The sequence below is a fragment of the Mus pahari genome, chromosome 3 (assembly GCF_900095145.1).
Source record: "Mus pahari chromosome 3, PAHARI_EIJ_v1.1, whole genome shotgun sequence".
Lineage (NCBI taxonomy): Eukaryota > Metazoa > Chordata > Mammalia > Rodentia > Muridae > Mus > Mus pahari.
In genome coordinates, this window is record NC_034592.1 from 56,111,662 (window position 1) to 56,124,586 (window position 12,925).

A 12,925-nucleotide genomic window follows, 5' to 3' on the forward strand; every position below is an offset into this window, starting at 1 on the left:
ATTGATGGGGTGCCTGCCACCTTTAAGGGTGTTGCTACATTTGGTTTTGAGTAACTAGAAGACACAGGGGAAATGCCCTGTCCCGTGCTTTTATGTAACTTATAAAAGACTGCCCAGCCTGGTGTGCAGCTATGGTTGTACGATGCTTTGCAAAGGTTGTCCTTCTCTCTAGACAGATGAAGCCCAGACGAACTAGGTTTCACACACATGGTGAGCTGAGCCTTTGGCTGGATTTTTAGCTTCTGTTAATTTCTTTGGCTGGGAGACCTTGAGCCATGTACGACCTCTCCAATTGCCACTCGGTAACCCGGTGTGAGATGGTAAGGTTCCTCTGTATTCAGTTCGTAAGCACCCCTCCTAACGACATTGTTGATTCTTTAAATGGAACCAAAGGAAGTCAAATGTTCATGTTTTCCATATCTCTTCTGAGGTAGCCACCATATGGCTGTTTGCAAACTGTTTTGTCAAGTTTGTTTTTAAATACCCAAAATGCATAAGCCCTTTGGGTGTTTAAAGTCTTGCATACAAAAAGAGCTTACTAAACCACATCCATTCACCCAGCAAATATGTTTTGAAAACCCTTGCCAGGCACTGGGATAAGAACAGTTGGTGTTAGGCACTATCCCAGTCTGCAAGGAGATATAGTCTGGCAAGGGGGTGGGCACTGTGAAAGGAACATTTCAGATCTCAAATCCTGATAAAGAGGTTGTGTTCTTTGCTAATACCAGGGCTTACCAAACGAGAAGAGTCGGGGGGGGGGGAGGGAGAGGGAGAGGGGGAGGGGGGGGGAGGGGGGGGGGGGGGGGTAGTGATGTGGATGGTTGCCAAGGAAACCTCCCTGGGTTAAAAAATAGCAGGTGTGGGCTGGCCTGTGCAGACAGCCTGTCTTCATGTATAGCCTTTCCTGACTGGGAAGGACTGAGAGATGAAAGCTTGCTGGTGACGTGTGTGTGTGTGTGTGTGTGTGTGTGTGTGTGTGTGTGTGTGTGTGTGATGGGCAGTTTGAGAGGGCCAGAGGTACTTAGGAGAATGAAGAAGCTAATTAATCCGTCTTCCTGAGATGGCAGGTCTCTGAAACAGTGGTCAGGTAGATGGGAGGATGTCCTGGGAGCCCTGCTCAGCACCCAAGTGAGAAAGAGAAAGAAAGAGAAAGACAGCAGAGCCAGAGGCTGCCAGAGCCAGCGGCTGCAGCCAGCTCAGCCATGGGGAACGGTCTTCAGATATTTTTTTTTCTTTCTTTTGATCAGTATCTAGTTGTGCTGTGTCTTCTTCTAAATGGGTTTCAGAAACCTTCTGCATGCTCAAATCATGTTTCTAGCAGTGGTTTTAACCGAAAAAAATCACTAGGTAGAGGCAAATGTATGTAAAGTGTTACTGTCTTGAAAAATGCTCACGGGGTGGGGGTGGGGAGATGGGGTAGCCAGAGGGAGCAGGAGCAGTTAGCTCATTAGAGCTTTGGTGAAAGCACACAGTGGAGACCTTATAAACCTCCTTCTCCCTCCCTCCCTCCCTCCCTTCTTCCCTTCCTCCCTCTTTCCCCCCTTCCCTCCTTCCCTCATTTTATTCCCCCCTTCTTTCTTTCTTTTTTTTTCCCTCCCACCACAGTGGTGGTTTGGACCCAGGGCCTGGGGCATATTAGACAAGTCCTCTAACACTAACTGACGCTCTCAGTCCTCATTCCAGGAGTTCCATGAGAACTGGAAGAGGTGACATTTGCAAGGGGATCATGAGAGATATGAAATGTTATACTTACAGAGTGTTACCTGTCTTTCCAAAATAATCCAACCAAGATTTTTGAATAATCAGAGAGTTAAGAGCCAATTCATGGGACATTCCTGCTGTGTGGATTCCTTTGAAAAGATTACTTGTAAACCAGGTCTGTTGTCTCAGCTACTCAAGAGGTTGAGGCAGGAAGGTTGCATGTTCAAGGCCCACCTAGACTGTCAAGTGAGTTCAAGGGCAGCCTGTGAAGTTTAGTGAAATGTTATTGCAAAATAAAAAGTCAGACGGGCAAGAGGGGTGGGAGGAGCTGTGTCTTTTGCCTGGAGAAGTCATTTCTCCCCTCACTGAAAACTACAGATGCCAGAACCAGAGAGATGCCCACCTGCCATTAGACCTCAACTCACACTGATTTCTATTACCCTACAGCTAAGCTGGCCGTACAGGAAGTCTATGGTTCCAGGAAACCTCTTGCCCATATTCAGTCTCTTCTCTGGGCTTTTCAATGACGCTTTCCTCCACAGAGCACAGAGCATCCTCCTTCATCCCCAGAACACTGTCTCTCGTGGTATGCTTCCACATTTCTTGATAGCTCCTTAGAGATGCTCACTCTGGGGCCCTCATCCTCAGGGAGTGTCAGGACTGAGTAGTCCTCCAGGGCCTTTCCATGCTGGCCAGGACTGAGGAACACACCAGGATCCTTAGACTCTGTCTCTTCAGCTGGGGGGCTTTAAAACCCAGAGGTTCTCAGTGCTGTAGCCCAGACCAATTAAACTAGAATCCCTAAGGTAGGACCTGGGGGATAATGATGTTAAAATCTCACCCAGATTCTTTCAGTGTGCGCGCCAGTGGGATAACCACCACAGGGCTGATATCGAGCTTGTATCCCTGATGCTCACAACATCCTGTATTTCTTTGTATTTCTTTGTATATTCATGTCATGGGACCAGTGAGGACCCATCCTTGGCACCACTGCATATTTGTTGGCGGAATAAAACACCCTGTCCTTCGATTAGAAGGTGAATTAGAAAGACTTGTTTAAAAATGTGAATTCTAAAAGTATTGCAACACAATCTTATCCAAAGTACGGTTAGGGAATGGGTATGACAGAGTCACATAATTTTAAGTATTCGAGATGGTGGGAGATGGCATCTCTGTAGAAAGAGGTATAGATGCTACCTTGGCGGCACATGAACCACATCAAAGCCACAGTCCTCGGCATGTCTCTCCCTCTTTCTGTGTCCCTTTGAGCACAGACACGGTCTCCACGTGCCTGGCACCGTGCATATATCAGTGTGGGCAACACAAATAGGTATGTATCTGACTCATATACTTTTTAATCTATCACTGCATCCATTGCCTGTCCTGCTTTCCATTTAGGGAAGATTTCATAATACCCAGTAGCCCTCTTCTCACCACCAAGATTTATTTTAAAAAAAACAGAACAAAACAAAACATTTAGTTGGTGACATTGGTTAAATTCTCATTTGATGTAGAATGTCATTTGGAATTGAGGGATAAAACCCATGAAATGAAAATGTGGATATTAAAGTGGAGCAGAAAATGGATGATTTGCTTCTGTCTGAAACGCATCTGTTTAGAGTGAAATGTAAAAGGATGCTCTTAGGAAAAATTACCTAGAGGGGGAAAAAAGCCAAAAGTTAGCTCTTTTGTCCACCTTGGCAATTTTTCAACCACCAAGTAGCTTGTAGTCCATAAAGCTACAAAGAGGTGGGGTTTTTTGTTTGTTTGTTTGTTTGTTTGTTTTTTAATGGTCTTCTTTTTTGGACGACCAAGTCTTTCTATTTGTGAGTGTTGGAAGTTGTTCTTGTGAATACATGTGGGCTTATTTGATTATGAACCAGTGTGATGAAAAAATTCTATTTCTATTAGGAAAAAAATGGATCTCAGACCCAACATTTCTTAGGTATATTGTTTTGTGGATTAAAACTGCATTCATTCATTCATTCATTCATTCATTCATATATCTATCTCATCATGATCTATTTTAATTTTATGTAGTCCCACACCTAGCACAGGGTCTGCCTAGGTACAAGGGGCACATGATAGGTCCCTGTCTGTATGATGCTGACTGTGTGATGTTTGGGACATTTTCAAAGCTACATGCAGCATTCTTTTGCTTCTGAGCTGTTGTTGTTGGTGTTGGTGGTGGTGGTGGTGGTGCTGGTGGTGGTAAGCTGTGTGTGGAATTTGTGTGTGTGCACCTCTATGGTGTTTTTGTTGTTAGCTCCACTGGAGATAGTAGCCCAAGCAAATCTAAAATTAATAGATTCTATGTGGCTTGACTTTAGTGATGAGAAATTAGGGATATGGCTGCCAGGTTGCTGCTGCTCTCGCTCTGGGAATGTGGCATGCTTCAGTTCTTACTGTGGAAGTGCCTCGCGTGGAGCAGAGCAGCCAGCTAGCTCCTTTCAGGATCCTGGTCCTCTCTCTAGAGGTCCCTCTGAGCTAAGAAGTGCTGTTCCACTTAAGGAGAGGAGGGAGGAGGCAGGTGTACTATCAGGCCCGTACCCTCTGGGAGGGTGGGGGCAATCCTAGGAAAGTCTGTTGGGCCACTCCTTCCTAGGGGCAGCTGGTATCTTTACCCTCAGCTTGAGCAGACTGTGATCTTCCGGTGTCCCTGTTTTGCGTGGGACCCTGCTGGTTCCCTGTTCTGCCCTCCCTCTCTTTCATTCTTAAACCAAATTTCCAGCATCCACTCACCAGTTCGACCTCCCAATCACTTCGAAGATAAAGATCTCAGCTCTCCCCACATGCTGTTGGAAAGTTCTGCCCCAAATGAGACAATTGAACTCTAATCCAGTGCCTTTGTTCAGTATCTTTATGATCCCTCTTCTGGAACCAGACTGGTCTGGTTAACATCCTGTTCGTATTCCTTAGTTTACTCCCCCAGCAAGCAGACAAGATGGTGAGTACATCAGTTCCAGTGATGAGAGTCTGAGTCCCTGAACGAGTCTGTGGGTGACTGTTCTGTGCTTGGTGGGCACTGCAGAGATGGGGAACACATCCCTCTCTTTCTTTTTATCCTAACTTTTTGTTCTATGTGTATGGGTGTTTTGCCTGCATGTCCATCTGTGTACCACATGTCTGCTTGGTGTCTATGAAAGCCAGAAGAGGGCACTGATTACTGATGGAACTGAAGCTGCAGAGTGGGAGCTGGCACTCAAACCTGGGTCCTCTGATGGAGCAGCAAGTGCTCTTAACCACTGAGCCATCCTCCCCCCCCCCCGCTCCCACCTCCCTTTAGGATCCCTACAGCAGTAAATGGAAAGGCAAGAGCTCATTATTGACCAACAGCAGCGAGGTAGTTGGTCCTTTAGGCATGCTCTTGCTCTCTGCCTCCTCCTGTGCTTCCCTGGACTCTGACTTCCTCTCCTGTGTGTGCTGTGCGTGCACCGACCACTTCACTGCTTCCTCCAAAAGAGCATCTAGATTCACTGGATCCTGGAAGTCTTGATCCTGAACTGATCGGATGCTTCCTGGGAACCTGCGGGCTCATCAGACACAGCATCGTTTGGCTCCTGTTGCTCAAGGCTCTCACATGGCATGCTGACCTGAGGGGAAGTTTCTTGACTCCCTACTCCTGTCTCCCTTTTCTCTCTTTACCTCAGTACTCTGCATGCATCCCACGGTGTGTCACTGGAAGCTATCAGATGCTTCTCCAACTTCAGAAACTAACCACTAACAATGGTATATGTCCTCGCGCCACATCTGTCGTTCTAAAGAGTGACCCTGTCGACTGTACCTGCAGCGACTGAGCACAGCATTCCCGTGATTTGTTGTGATCAGGCACTGTGGGGAAGGAAGGGTCTTTGCAGCCTGAAGTTGGGACATAAAGAATCATAATTATCAAATGAGATGCATGGGGAACCCTCAAGAGTGGCTGTCATTGTGCCCGGTGTGCTGATAGGACACACAGTAGGCTCACCCATGACTTGTCACCATAAAGTTAATCTTGATTAATGGGGGAAGTAAAGCCAGCAAGGGTTTGATGGATGTGTCAGCTCCTCCTGTAATAGTCATCTGAGGCCAACCCACTTAGGACCTGGATGGGAAGCAAGGCCTTTCCTCTGGGGCTGGGGAGATGGCTCAGCAGTTAATATCACACCTATGATATAACATTGACACAAAACACATGCACAGAATAATCTTTAAAGAAAGTCCTTTTGTGCCTGCATTCCATACATTCCATACATTCCATACATTCTGATGAATGCAGTCTGCTTTGTTTTCTGGGCCTGAAAAGGTCTGCAGTTCTCTGAAGAAATGAACGCCACACAAAAGCCGGATTCAGAAAATAGGTCATCCGTGTGAGCTGCAGTTATTCTCCTTCAAGCTATCTTCTGGACTTGCTTTAGATTGCTTTTCTGCAAAGGGCAGATGTGGCTACCCTGGCTGAAAGGCAACTGGTGTGTCTGTGTCTCTCTCTCTTTGTGTGTGTGTGTGTGTGTGTGTGTGTGTGTGTGTGGCTTTGGCTTTGGGCCCCTGTCAGGCATCACAGATTTCTAGGTCCTCAGAGCTAACTCTGCCTTTGTCTGGACTATTGAACTCCTACTAAAAAGGGGAAACACTCCTTTTCAGTACTGATTTCCACACAAACATACACATACACCACATATGCCTTACAGCTACACAATCACACACGGTAAGGTGTACGATCCCTGTATACATCATGGACACAGCACACAGAGAGCACACACATGCACCTAACATGTTCATACCCGCTTGATTTGTCCCCTGCAGTCTATAATAAAGCAGGCCTGTGGGATTATAAAACACTTTATTTCTGCACACAATCTCTCAGCTTGAGGCCAAATTGAAGGGCATTAGTCATCAGTAATTTGTAGTTGCTTTTAAATGTATTTCACTCAGAGACGGTTTAAGGCAGCCACAGCTCAGATTTCCCCAGGCTTTGGTAAGGAAGTGAAAACTCTGATCATTTAGTTAATCATTGTCATGGTTGTGGTTACGTATTGTTCCTTAGTGGCGGCCACATCGTGACTGGCCTGTGAATTAGGTAGCAATCTGAACAATATTAAGCAAATTGCATTATGTCCCACATCTTTCTTTCTCTCAGTGTTGTTGATGTTTAGTGTTTAAAATCCATTGACCATGATCAATAAGGAACCTCAGAAGTCAACCCAGACATCAGTGGCTTCAAGCCTGGATGTCTCCCTTGGAGGTTCAGGCTCAACAGCCCCAGGTTTGATCAACTCAGCAAGGATCGTCTACCACAAACTTTGAAAGACTAGTTCAGCTACCTCACTTCTCAGATGAAGGGGAGGGAGGGTGGTAAAGGCAAAGAGACCTCAGAGAGCTGTCAGGATCGAGATGTCTGTTGCTCCTGGTGCCAGTGTCCCCTAAGGAAGGAATGCTTCACGTTCCTGCTCTAGAGTCAGTCTGCGTGGTCATTAGCCTCATTAGCCCCTCATAAGCAGTGGGGCCATGGATCCCTTATGGAAGGAGGGCTACACCATGCTGTTGAGAATGTAGCCTCTTCTAGCTTCATTGCCTCCCTTGTCAGAGGGAGTCATGCATGCCACTCCTAATCTCTTCTCCCCAGAAGGTTGGTCTTCCACCCAATCAAAGGTCTAGGGTAGAAAAAAAACTATTAAAAAGCAAAGACAAGTCCACTGTTCCCGTCATCTGCAGCTCAGCCCTGCAGGAAGTGCCCACCCCTCTGTCCCAGGACCTGTACACCTTCTCCTACCTCTTAGGTGGTCTCCTCCTTCTTCATGTCTGTGTCAACATTGTGTTTCTGTGGAGGCATTGAGGCAGGGTGGCAGTGCCAGCTCACACATACTGTCTCACGTGTCAAAATCCACACTCAGTGCAACAGTTCTGGAAGCTTTCCTGGAAGACAAGTTAAATGAGGTTGCCCGGAAGCCCTGGCAAGAACGGAATGGAGCAGTGACTTGTGGCCAAAGGATAAATAAATGACAAGGGTATTTATTGGCTGCCGGCTGGAGCCATCAGCCTGGTGAACGGTGAACCCAAGAGGGGATGAAGACAGGTCAAGAGCAAGAGGAGTTCAGAGGGCAAGAACAGCAGATCTGAAGGGTCTGTGTGGATGGATGGCAGAGATGCTTGGGCCCTGCTCTAAAAGCAATAGTGATTGTATGGACTCACGTAGGTTCACAAAGACCCTATGAGAGACAGCTGTGTGAGAACGAGATGCAGGGGACTGGGGCAGGAAGGGCAGCTGATCGAGGGGTAACCAAGGAGACAGGAGGCCCACCATCAGACAGGCTCTGCTTACCAAGCCATGCACCTTGCAAAAGGTTACATTCCTTTGCTGCAGGGTCATCTTTCCCTAAGGTGACCTCCAGTGGCCTGGTGGAAGTGGTGACAGGCACTTACCCTAGAGATGTATCTTTGGTGTGGCGCTGACAGCACTTTCTGTCTATAAGCAGGTCTTCATTCACTGGTTGCATATTTGTGAAACAATTTGGAACTTGCTGGGATTAATCTACCTTGCACATTTAGAAGATTCCTCTTCCATCCACACTCAGCCTTCCTCAACCTAATCATAGCATTTCCTATTTTGATAAAAAAAATTTAGATTTGTTTATCTTCTGAGCATGAGTTTCACCTGCATTGCGGTGTCTATGCCTGATGCCCTGGGAGGTCTGAAGAAAGGATCAGAGCCCCTGGAACTGGAGTTACGGAGATTTGTGAGTGGCCATGGCTATGCTGGGAATTGAAGTTGGGTCCTCTGTAAAAGCAAGCTGTTCTCTTTACCACTGAGCCATCATCTTTCCTGTCCCTCTCTTTTGATTTATGCCACACCCTGGTAACTCTCCATCCTGGAACTTAAGGTCTTCTACGCCAAACCAAGTCGTTCACAGGATGGGTTGTGAGCATTAGTGCTTTTCCAGTTGCTCACAGCTTTTGCAAGGCTTGAACATTTCTACAAGGGAAGTCTGAGTTAGGACAGTAATCCACAGAAGCTAATTTGTGAACGTAGGTTATTAGAAGGACAAGTGACCAGCCTGTGAGAACTGTGATTTTATCTGATATCTCTGTAAATCAGATAAAAGCACCTTCAGAGCTGATCACCCTCACTGATCGCCCAGGCTCCTATTGAAGCCAACATGCCAAACCTTCCCTTACCTCATCTGCTGCCCTGCTCAGAGTCATGAGCCCCATGGTTGGCTCATGCTAAGATGTGATTGAACTTGTAGAGATCATCCTGCCTCTGCCTCCTGAATGCTAGGATTAAACGTGTGTGTCACTGTGCCTAATAGAAGAGATATTCACATGAAGAAAGATAATATTTGAGTTGTAGGATTTAGAAAACATTGTAATGGTCTCATTTGTGAATAGTCTATGAAATCAGTTCTTACAACGATCTGTGATTTTTAAAAAGTATGTATATATGTGTTTGTCTATGTGTGGGTAGGTGCACGTGAACACAGGTGCCCTGGCCAGAAGTGAATGTCAGGGTCCCTAGGGCTGAAACTCCGGGTAGTGGTGAGCTGTTTGGTTAGGGTGCTGGGAATGGAACTCAGGCCCTCCACAAGAGCAGAAAGTGCTCCCAACCACTGAGCTGTCTATCTAGCCCAACAATGTTTTATTTTCAATTAGAAAAACTTAATTGGTATTTATTTGTTTATTTAAGACACAGTCTTAGTTTGTGTTTCTCTTGCTTTGATAAAACACCATGACCAAAAGCAGCTTGGGGAGGAAAGGGTTTATTTGCCTTATATATTATATAGGTTATAACCCATTGAGGAAAACCAAGGCAGGAACTCAAACAGGGCAGAAACCTGGAGATAAGAGCTGATGTAGAGGCCATGGATGGCTTCTTCCTACTGGTTTGTTCCTCATGGCTTGCTCAGCCTGCTTTCTTACAGAATCCAGGACCACCAGCCTAGGGATGGAACCACCCACAGTTAGCTGGGCCCTCCCCCATCAGTCACTAAGAAAATGTCCTACATGCTTGCCTACAGCTTGATCTATGGAGTCATTTTCTTAACGGAGGCTCCCTTCTCTCAGTTGACTTTAGCTTGTGTCAACTTGATATTAAAAACTAGCCAGCATGGCATCTTATGTCATTCAGGCTAGTCTTAAATGTCCTACATAGCCAGTGTGACCTTGAACTCCTGATCCTCCTCCAGCCTCAGCCTCCCAAGCTCTGAGATTTACACCACCAACCTCACAGGTTTTTATTCCAGTATGGGTCATCTACTGAGCATTAGTTGGATGGCTATTTGCCTATAGGTCAGAGTAAGGTGCTAAGGGATGGCTTCTATGTACAGGGAACTCACTGGTGGAGAAGAGCAATGTGTAACCAGCGAAATGTCAGTCCATATGGTAAGTACTAGAGAAGGGTATCTAACCAGTGGGGCCATCAAGGGAAGGTCACTGTCAGCAGGAACATGAGAGCAGCCTTCCAAAAGAGATGGTGTTTGAGCATCCTTGAACTGGTCCTATCAGTGTGCAGATGGGTTATGATGAGTGTTCCCACTCTGACAGTATGATCATGTGGTGCTAGCTTGTGTTTAGGTCAGGAGTTATTCCCTTGTGTGTTCATGGTTGCCAAGGATGTGTGTTCTCACCGTGTATATTTGCTTTATTTAATATATATTATTAAATAGGTGATAGATGACAATATATTATAATATACTGTGTATATGTTTCCTCTGGCTTTTAAAACTGTCTTCCTAAAAGCTCTTTGGGTTTGAAAAACGCTCTTTTTGATTTGTGGCTTATATATACTGCATTGTACCATCTCAAAAGAGGCTTCCGAATAGCAATATTCAGAAATGGCATCACCCTCCTGAGCACAGAATGTTGCTGGACAGGTTTCTATTTATATCCTACTTGATAGGCTTGGCCAACCCTAGGAGGTCCTGGGCACAGACTGCAGGCTGCTTTGGTTTGAACCTGGAGCAGGTAAGGCACCTCCATAAGGGGCTAAATGAAGATATTCTGTAAGGGCTGAGAGCAGGCCACCTGGGGTATTAAGGAAATCTCCAGCTTGTGAGAATCTCACACTGGCTTGTGTTTGTGTGTGTTGGCAGCGAGGGACGCTTCTGAAAAGGACGCCCCAGGAGGGGTGGTGGGATCTAAGGACCTAAGCTTGGTGGCCCTCAGAGGGCAGAGATGAGGAATTCCTAGACATCTTGCCAGTCCTCTGTGTCTCAGGCAGGGTCTGTTCAGGTTCCTGCTTCTCTCTGTCTCTTCTTTCCTCAGGGTGGCCCTTCTCCTGCTTCCCCATGATCTCACCACATATCCAGACAGGAAAACTTTCCTTTCCAGAGATTTCTCATTTGCTCCCCACGCCCTTAATTTATCTTTTAAAATAGATTAAATATGTGCATTGCAAAAAAAAAAAAAAAAAAAGAAAAAAAGGACTGTTATAAAAAGACTCTTATATTATTTTATTTTTTCTGATATCTCTTATTCCTGGTGTCACTCCCTAAAGTTGAGAATTTTTGTCCAAGCTGGGGATGTGGCTCAGTGGAACAGTGTGTATTTAGCATGCAGGAGGTTCTGGATTTGATGATTAATCTTTCCTCCTAATTTTTCTGCCTCCCCCAAACCCCACATAAAAAATTTTGTCACACACACACACACACACACACACACACACACACACACACACACAAATATTCTAAATCATACAGATGTACAAAAACACAAATTCAGAAATATATGCACAAATTAGCTATGAATATAAACACTCTATAACACAATCATCATCCCTTTGTACAATTTAAGAATACCAATAATAAAAATAACCTTGTAGGGTGATACTAGACAGCTTTGGATATACCAGACAGCAGTTGATTGGTGGAGGAGGCAAGAGGATGCCTGTTGAAGGCCAGCCTGAGTTGTGTAGGAAGATCCCATTACCAACAAACAAGAGGCTGGGTGGAGTTTCATTTTATCTAATAATTATAACAGATAATTTTGGTTATGTCTAATTTCTTTATTGGAAACAATGTTACAGTAGACATCCTTGTATAGTTACTAACTAGAGATGATACTGTTTTAGCTCTTACATTTATTCCATGATTAACGTAATTTAATGATTACACGTATCAGAATGAGTTTTCATATTTTGGTATAGTTTTTTTGGTACTGTTTGTTGAAAAGCTTTCCTTCTAGTGTACAGGAAAAAGCCAACCATGTTTTTCAACACATTCATCAGTTAATTTTAGCAGATTCCAAAAACATTCTCATAGGATTTTAATGCTGATGATCATGCCATCTGTATGTAACGTCCATCTTACTTCTCCCTCTTTAATTGGGAGGCTTTTAATTTCTCTTCTTGTCTTATTGCTTGGGGTCTATACTGTACTTGAGTGACAGGATGGGAAGAGAAACATTTGCATTGTTCCTGAGCCTACAGGAAATGTTCACTTTTCTTTTATCATTAAGGATAATTTTAGGTATTTCTAAATGTCTGTACCATGTTCAAGAGGTTTCCCTTTTGTTTGACTATGAGAAGAGTTTTATTATTTAAGTTTTTTTCATCCTGAATGTATTTGTATTTCTTAAGATGTTGCTTATTAAATTAAGAGAGAAACAACCTCTTTCTAATTTTCAAATTCATTTCCTTTTCTTAAATCGTGAGTAGATGTTTAGTATTATCAGATGATTGTTTTAAGGTTTTATGTTTTAAGCTTTAGTTTGACTTATTTTTTGGTTGATTTGAAATGTTAATTATTTCAATATTTTTTCTTGATTTGTAAACTATATTTTATTCTTGTTAGCGTGTGTATATGATGGTGTTGTGTGTTCATGTGAGGATGTCAGATGACAATTTTGTGGAGTTTTCTTCTTGTATCTTTAGTTGTGTTTAGGGATGGGATGCAGGTCATCAGGGTAATGTAGCAGGCACTTCGTCCACTGAGCCATCTCTTCAGCCAGATTTGTAGTTTTAAATGCCTTTTATGTATCTACTGAGATATTTGAATGTGCTTTTTTTCTTTTACAGTTTATATGATGAAGTTATTCTGTTCAGATCAACATTACAGTTCTAGTTTTAGTATATTTACTTGGTTGATGGCTGATGTTTTTAAAAGCAATCCTATATTCATTGACATAATAGATATATTGATATAATAGATATTATATTAACCTTAAAGCTTGGGAGGGGATGACAATTTAACCAAGGGTCCAAGTGGTCTACATTTGGTACTTTCTACATTATATTATGTTTCCCAGCTTTAAT